This window comes from Myodes glareolus, chromosome 4 (assembly GCF_982192425.1).
Source record: "Myodes glareolus chromosome 4, mMyoGla1.1, whole genome shotgun sequence".
Classification (NCBI taxonomy): Eukaryota; Metazoa; Chordata; class Mammalia; order Rodentia; family Cricetidae; genus Myodes; species Myodes glareolus.
This window is the reverse complement of record NC_142029.1, coordinates 101,301,805-101,310,070: the sequence shown is the minus strand read 5'-3', so window position 1 is coordinate 101,310,070 and position 8,266 is coordinate 101,301,805.

The following is an 8,266-nucleotide window of genomic DNA, read 5'->3' as shown; positions in this document are numbered from 1 at the left end:
ATTTACTACTTATCCATCCAACAAGTATTTAATGCAAACAATCCCATAACGACGACACTGTTTTAAACACAGCGGCAACTGAGAGTGCCGTAAAGCAAACGTTCTTAGGGCTAGCCTTCCCAAGCTTCATGTCTGGCTTGTGAGTTGGCCTAGATTTGTCCTTGCAGTCTGCCTTGGCTTTGCAAGCTTTCTAGTTTGTCTCGCATACAGCCCTGCATGAATGAAGAAACACTTGCTCCTGAACTGTATTTGTGTATAAGGACTACACCCCCACACTGATGAAAGAATGGTGCCTTCCATCTCAATGACTCATCTGGAGGCTGTTAACAAGGCAGGGCTGCAGTTCTACAGACAAAGGAAATGGGGTGCCTAGGGGCTGGGCGGTGCTTTCAGACTATGCACCCCAGCGATGCTCCTGGAGGGATTGTACTGGTGTCACATAGGATGGAGCGAGTGTAAGAGCAGTGGCCTGCAGATGCGCATAAACATCCGGTGGCGACTATATGCCTCACCTTGGGAGTCCCATCCCCAAATAGAACACAGTCAGTCAGGATGCCCACTAAAAACTGCCTTACAGGTATGTCCAAAATATTGTTCTCCTTTTTTCTTTTTTTGGCTTAACTTGACCACCGTTTCTGAGATCTCCTGTGGGCCACCACACCTCTGTTGGAGCTTCATACGAAGCTGTTCAAGAAGGAAGGTGGGCTTGAAGCTACCCTCTTGTCTGTAGCCTCGGGGAAGATGGGTGTTTGGATATGGATGATACAAATAGGTACTCCAATCAGGAGAGAAATTGGGCTATCATAAGAAGGACAGCCATCACGAATACACTCTTCCTCTTCCGTAGGCTCTTTGTGCGACCCAAACGCACCCTCCATTTTCATGACAATGCTGACAGGCTAAGTGTGCCCTTTTCTGTTTCCCAGACCATGAAACTGAGACCAAAGCAGGTCACGGTGGGGAGCTGGGCTGTAAACCCCCATGCTGACACTGGCTGTACACTTCCCATCATGCTTCATAAACACCTGAGCTCCTTTCACGCTACTTCTCAACATCCAACTAGGATACTTTCACCACGGGCAAGGACACCTTGATGTCAGAAGGCAAGTGAAGGGGCCCAGGGAGGCTGTGGAAATTTCAAAGGTAAATTCGCTCATGCCCCAGTCACTAGGATTCCTGTCACTTAGGCTGGGCCTCTGGATGGGGCTGTCACCCTCTCCCCTCAGACAGCTTCCCCTCCACACTGTGGGACATACTGGACTCAAGCTAGCTGGCTACTTTTCACCCGAGCCTCCAGCAGTTACAGGAAGTGAGGCCAAGGCATCTGAGGTGAGGGAGCATGTCAAGATGGCTTCTGAGTGTGTGTGGCGAGGGGAGGGACAGCAGAACACAGACGGGAACACGTCTGCTGCCCATTGCCTCCCGTGACCCAGAGCAAAGCAACTCCTAAATCTTAGTACTTTATCATACCCTTGCTGCTCAAAATCTCCTGCATAGAGAATATGCTTTCCTTTCACCTCTGGCTTCATGGAATGAGGTAGCGCGAGGGAAAGGAGGAAGAATACATTCAAGTCAAGTCCATCGCAGACGAGTCCCCTCCCGCCCCAGGAGTCTGCCAACCACTCTCTCGGAAAAGCTTTTTGCATGAGCAATCCATACAAATTCAATTTGAGACTCTCAATAGAATGACCACACAGAACCAATGGACAGGCAGGTTAGGAAGGAAATGTATGGATCAACTTTTGTCAACAACACTGCTTTCATAGCCAAGGGTGGAAGGCCAGAATGGAAGGTGCCCCACACGCTTCAATGATGATCTGACTGCACTCCCCGCCCCCCCAAAATGGTAGATGTGCTCTGGGGAAAGGTAAGCTTACCTGTACCCTGGAGACAGGAATGAACCTGTGACAGTGGGTCAGTCTATAGACTATGGCATCCAGAAGCACACCCCAGTAAGGACATCTGATCTATCTATGTCTCACTACATCTTAAAGGGCCCATGCAGGGATCTATTAATAAACAAATCACTGGTCTATATTGACTTGGCTTTGCAGTTAAGTGCAATCTTGATTAGTGAGAGCATGCTTTGTGTTAAGTGTTATGGATACAACTTTACCTAATTCTCAGGACAGCAGAACTTGGGCTCCCCTCTACCTGACACATCCCAGAAAGCAGCAGGGATGCTCTGTTACATCAAACAGCACCTCTCCAGAAAAGCCTTTCTGGGTGGCCTTACAGGGACCAGCACCCTGCCCCATCACCTTCTGTTCCTCTGCTCTTTCATCTTTATTCATAGCTCTGCTTTTATACATGAGGGCAAAGAGCAGACTAGAGCAGCATTGAGATGAGTCCATGGAAGAAAGTGAGACTGGGAAGGAAGGGAGGGAGAGGAAGAGTGCAGGAGGGGAGAGGCACATCTGAGAGTGCTGAGGAGCGCTCTGGTCTCCCCAGGTTGTCCTGGTTAGAGCTCACTTACAACAGATACTCACGAAGATGTTTGCATGTGTTTCCTTAACTGCAAACAGCAGTTTACAACTTCCAAAGGATTTCTGTGTTTTCAGTTGACCCTTACAATATCTTCCCTTTGTGTCGTTCTGCAGGACAAGAGACTAAATTTGGTTAGATCATCAGATGATTTGATGGTCAGTAAAGATGAGAAAGTACCCCAATAGGCCTGATCCCCCGACACTAGGGGAAACTCCACTATGATGAAGCTGTGTTGAAGGATTAGAAGCCCAACAAACTTCATCTTCACTACCTTCCCTAGGAGGAATCCTGGCCTGGGGAAGGCAGAGATGGTTGACTCCCCCAAGTACAGCTTAACTTCTCTGTGGCCCTGGGCTTGTAGATTAGTCCCAGGAGCCACAATCTACCACTTGACAGTGGGATTGATTAATCTCCCCTTTGGAGTTCAGTGTGATGCTCAGGGGTGACAGATCAGAGTGCCTAGCTCTGTGCCTGATTTGCCACTCAACACAAAGTCACAAGCTCACAGTCTGTTGCTAAGTAACGTTCCTATGGTAAAACCAAATTGCCTGGCTTCTCTGAGAAGTACTTCGAATACAGTGTCATAGTTTTCTTAGATTCTGAAAGTTGAGGAAAATCTCCCTCACAAATGTCCCCTACAGCATCTCCAGTTTCTTGGTCTCTGTAAGGGAGTGTGGAGCTGGGCAGGCCGCTGTGCATTCTTACAGGACTAGGTGGGATGGATCTCTTGAGTAAGAGGTGGCCCCTGGCACTCCATGCTCAGCAACTGGATTAGAGCACAATCCCTCCTACCTGGGCCCATTCCTCTTTCTATGCAACCCACCGCCCCTACCACTGCCAGGCTTCAAGCTCTGCTTATCTGACCTGTTCCATGGGGAAAGGGAAAATTCATTTTGTTCTAAGCCCCGACTCTTTGCTTTGCTTTCAGTTCACTGTGTGAGCTTGACCTTTCCTTCCAAGTGTCATGGTGACTCTGGCCTGGGGACCCCAGGCCATTTTCCTGCCTATTAACCTCAGTGGCCCTTGACTACTGCCTCTCTCAGTCCTCTGTGCCTTTACATACTGAGTCCCTTCTCCTGGAACACCTCCTTGTCTCTTTCATTTGGGGACCCTTGTAGCCCAGGTGAGTGCTGTCGCTTCCTTGACTAACCAAGAAAAGTCAATCTCACGCTCTCTTGCCCTCCTCCCAAGGGACCACGGATACGCACCTTACAGATTTTTGTGTAGGTCTCATTTCTTTGCCTGCAAGGAAGGTAAACAGAGATGCCCGAACTGTGGTCCGTCTCCTCGACAGGTTTTCCCTTGTGAGGCTCCTCAGATCTTCTACAAACACTTCCATCAGATGGCTGCGCCTGCACGGGGCTGTCATACAGGTCTTCCTTATTGTGAGCTCCGGCAGCCATTTTTAGCCTAGCAGTCCAGTCTCCCCTAAAGTAAAAGACGGGCTAAGTTGGAGGCCATGTCAGCACACAGCAGTGCTTCTGTTGGAACCAGATTGGAACTGATTTATGCATGTGCATCTAAGGCTGCTCACGAATATTCAGATTTTTACGACAGAGTTCTGCCATTTCAGGCACTCCGTTCCGCGGGAGTTCACCATGCTATGGAGAAAAACGCAATAAAAACAGGGATCACGGGGAAAGCAAATTTGGGACACAGCACTCAAGAACTTCATAAATCTCTTCCCTGCTCCCTTTCTTTGTCTCAATTCCTAATGTCAGACAAGAAAATTAGAAAGCCACCGATTTTGTGCAATGTGCCCATTTGACAGGTAGAAAAGTTGAAGCCACAAATATGCTTTGGAGTTGGAAAGATGGCTCAGAGGCTAAGAGCACCAGCTGCTCTTCCAGAGGTCCTGGGTGTGATTTCCAGCATCCACATGGCAGCTCACATCTATCTGTGACTGTCCAAGGGAGAGCTCTGCCCTCTCTTGACCTCTGTGAACACACATATAGATATAAATGCAGGCAAAACACACATATAAGAATAAAATTTAAAAGAAATACGTTTTGTTTGTTTAAGACAGCATTTCGCTGCAAGGGTCCAGGCTGGACTCAGACTCTTTATGTAGCCCTGCCTGCCTTCAATTTGCAATTCTCCTCCCTCAGCCTCCATGTGCTCACACTACAGGCATGTGCAGTCATGCCTCTCACTGGGAATGTTTTTCAAGTAATTAGAATACCAGGCAGAGCAAATAGATGCTGGCTCGGAGCTAGGCAGAAAACTTCGCTTTGAATTTTAATAAAAATTTACGTTCTCTAAATCTCACTGGTTTTTATAACAGCCATATAAACGTGAAAATCTGAGTGAATATTAGGAAAACATCTTCAAGAGGGTCAAACACAGCAGCACAGAGACAGAATGTTCGTGATGCCTCCCCATCCACAACCTATCCTCATTGCAGACCCTACACTGCTGGCATACAAAAGAGTTCCACAATAGCCTGGAATGGAAATACAAAGGTTTCTTTATCTAGTGATAAACTCACAGAAAGAGTAGTGATCCACAGTCCTCTGCGTGAGCTGGGAACTGGATCCAAATCCAGTAGCCAAGAGGCCCATACACACTTTTTGTCTGCATTTATAGTGCATGAGACCACACCCAAATTGAGCAGGTATCTTAAAGGCTATTGGCTGAAGGAGTTCCCACAGTACCTCCCCCTTCTGTCTAAATAAGAGAGTTCTACACCTAATACAAAACAACATACAATAAGAACAAACATCGAGTCTGATCCAGGGAAAAGAAGAGGCAAAAACATACATAAAAATTAGAATTACAACCAACATGAACAACATCAAACAAGAACAATATGCTAACCGTTTCCATAGTTATCTTATCCTAAGGTGTCTAAGTCTTATATTAAAAAATAGCTTGGCCAAGTCATGAGAGGAAAGTAACTATAACTATCTAGTCTTCAACCTCATCAAAGACTTGAGAAGGGGAATAATATTACTTGAGTAAATAGGAAGTGCAATCAAGCAACTTCCAAAAGGTACAAAGAGAAATGATAGCGATAACAGGCTACCTGAGCAATCACCCAAAGTCTCATTTGCCCACTGGGTCAACCAATGTTGGCTGGGCCTAGAGAATCTGACAGACCATTTTTAGAGGAAGGAAAATATGAAAATCTGTCTTATCCTGTCTTGGCAAGGTTTGGCAGTCTTTTTGCTTGTATCCTGCTTGTCCAGTCTGGACACCGTGCATTTGTCAGCAGTCGAGGCAGGGGCAGTTCTTTGCCCAATGACCAGTTTTGCCAAGAAGAAAACAAGCTCCAAGTGGAGCGTCTTCAGTTCCCAACATTCTCCTGGGAATAGATCAGGGCTGCCTGGAGCAATTGTGTCTCATGTCAACAGAATCCCAAATTATTTAAATGCCATATTCTACAGTTCTTTGAAGTATTTGAGGATTGTCTATCTATGCAGAATACACTCTCTATGATTCTAAAGAACCCGATTAATCTAACTATAAGTATGACGAACATGTATGACTATTGACCAGTAATTCTTAATACCTACATAGATTAAAGACTAAGGCTTCATATTAAAAAATTGAACAATCATTAAACAAATGTGCAGCAAATGAAAACAGTGACCTCTAAATGTAAACAATATATAAGTATCTTGATCAAAAGTAGAAATGCATAATGCAATATGATAAATATATCCTAAAACTGCATCAGTATACAAAATATCTTAAGCAGAGGTAGAAACATGCATGCATGCAATATAATAAAATAATTTTGCATAGATGCACAAATATTGTAAACAAAAATAGGACATTATTCAATATAAAAAATATAATTTGAATTTGTGTCAATATACAAAAATCTATACCAATGTAAATTGTCTATAAATAATAGCTCATAAAGTAATCTCAGTATTACTATTGTTATTAGTGTGAGTAAGTTCAAACTAATCTACCTATTATCCCATCCCATCCATTTTTCCCACCTTTTTTTCAAGAGAGATCCCTGAGCCTACTTTATTTCCACCCTCAACCCTATACCAGTTATAACCAACCCCTATAGATGTCCCTAACCATGAGAACAAACTTTGTTGGGAGAGAGGACATCGTTTTCTAGAATTACTTTCAGCTGTCATGGGGGTGATATAATTTCTATGGGATCCTTAAAAATTAAAATAATGGTTAAGTTTCAAGATTACTGTCTGGAATAATTGCAGATAGTCTCTGAGTTGTCAGGATTTTTCTGAAGTTCTTATTAGAAGTTCTGGCCAGAACATTGTAAGAAGGTGCACCATCTCAACGAGCCAAGTTGTAATCATCTCGAGCAGTTTGTAACCCAAAACCCATCTTAAAGTGGTGTTATCAGCATAATGACATCATATCAACCAGGTGGAGTTGTTGTGGGGCCCCATCTTCTTCCTGGACACTTCAAAGATTACTGTAGGAAAATATATTGTTCATTGTGGAAAACTTTAACATTATTTTTAGCAAGTTGTTAAAAGAAAAATTTAGAGTTTCTGTCTCACATCAGGAGCAACCTGGTATGGGACAAAAGGAAGATAAAATGTAGGGACTACTGTTATTAAAACTCTGCTTTCAAAAATTTTTACTTCTTCCCATACCTATTTTTGTCTCTATGGTACCTTTTGTTAGATAGATGCCCCCATCAGAACCTTATTGGTCCTGATTGGGTACTTCCAGCATCCAGACATACCAGCCAGAAGTCCGCTTCTCTTATTTATAAGTCAACTGGTGAGAGCACACTGTGACCATTAAGCAATTAGGGGCCTCCCCCAGTGAGAAAAGCCTCAACCCTGTGCTGAACAGCAATGAACGCCCAGGGTGAAGGGCGCTTGACTTTGAAAAGTTCTACTAATCTGCAGGGGTTTGGGGTGTGAAAAACAGGAAGAATGTGCAAGGATGTGTCTCCATTTTCTGGCCCCTGTGCCCCCAAGAGGAAGCCACCCGGAGCTCCTTCTGCCTGGGCAGACCTGTACCCCTGTCGCCCGTCTGTGAGATCGCTGTGAGGTCAGCTACACAGGTGGAGCAAGGTTAAGGGAGCGGATTACTCTGCATTTTCACTCATCTGGAAATGGTGCCGGTGGGAATGAACGAGAGCAGCGGGGAGCAGTGGAAGAGACATAGGGAGGGGCCACGTCAACCCCGTTACTGGAATATTTCCCTTAGATAACATAGACAGCAGAATCCAAAGTCCTGAACAGCAGAGGAGACAGGAATGGGGAGAGAGGATGTACATACATATACAGCACACACATACATATCATGCACACTACATACACAGATGCATACATATATACACACGTGTATATCACCTGTCTCTCTTGCTGGCCTTGCCCTTTCCTGTAGGATGTTACAATTAAAAAGCTCTTAACCATGTTCTAGGGCCTTGATCTTGGACTTCACAGCCTGTAGCTCTGCAGGACAGTAAGTTCCTGTAGTTTATAGGTTATTACTTACGGGTATTCTGCAAGAGAAGCGGAAAATAAACTGTGATGCGCATCCTGCCGGAAACGTGCTGGAGCCGGACGACACGCGGTTTAATGTTTAGCTGAAGGGTGTCCCTGGAATGCGAAACTCACCGATCCTCGGCTGGTAACCTCCGAGAGGCCCTTCTCTCGGACTCTCTCCATTCGTGATTCTTCCTCTCATGAGACAGCGATGGCTCCTGGCTGCCCTAGATGGCCAGGCCTAAACCAAGTGCTGTGCGCAGCTGCAGCCAGCAGGTCGGGGCTTCAGTCCTTGGGGCAAAGCTTCAGGCTTCCTAAGGGAAGAAGGAACATTCTGACCAGGAACT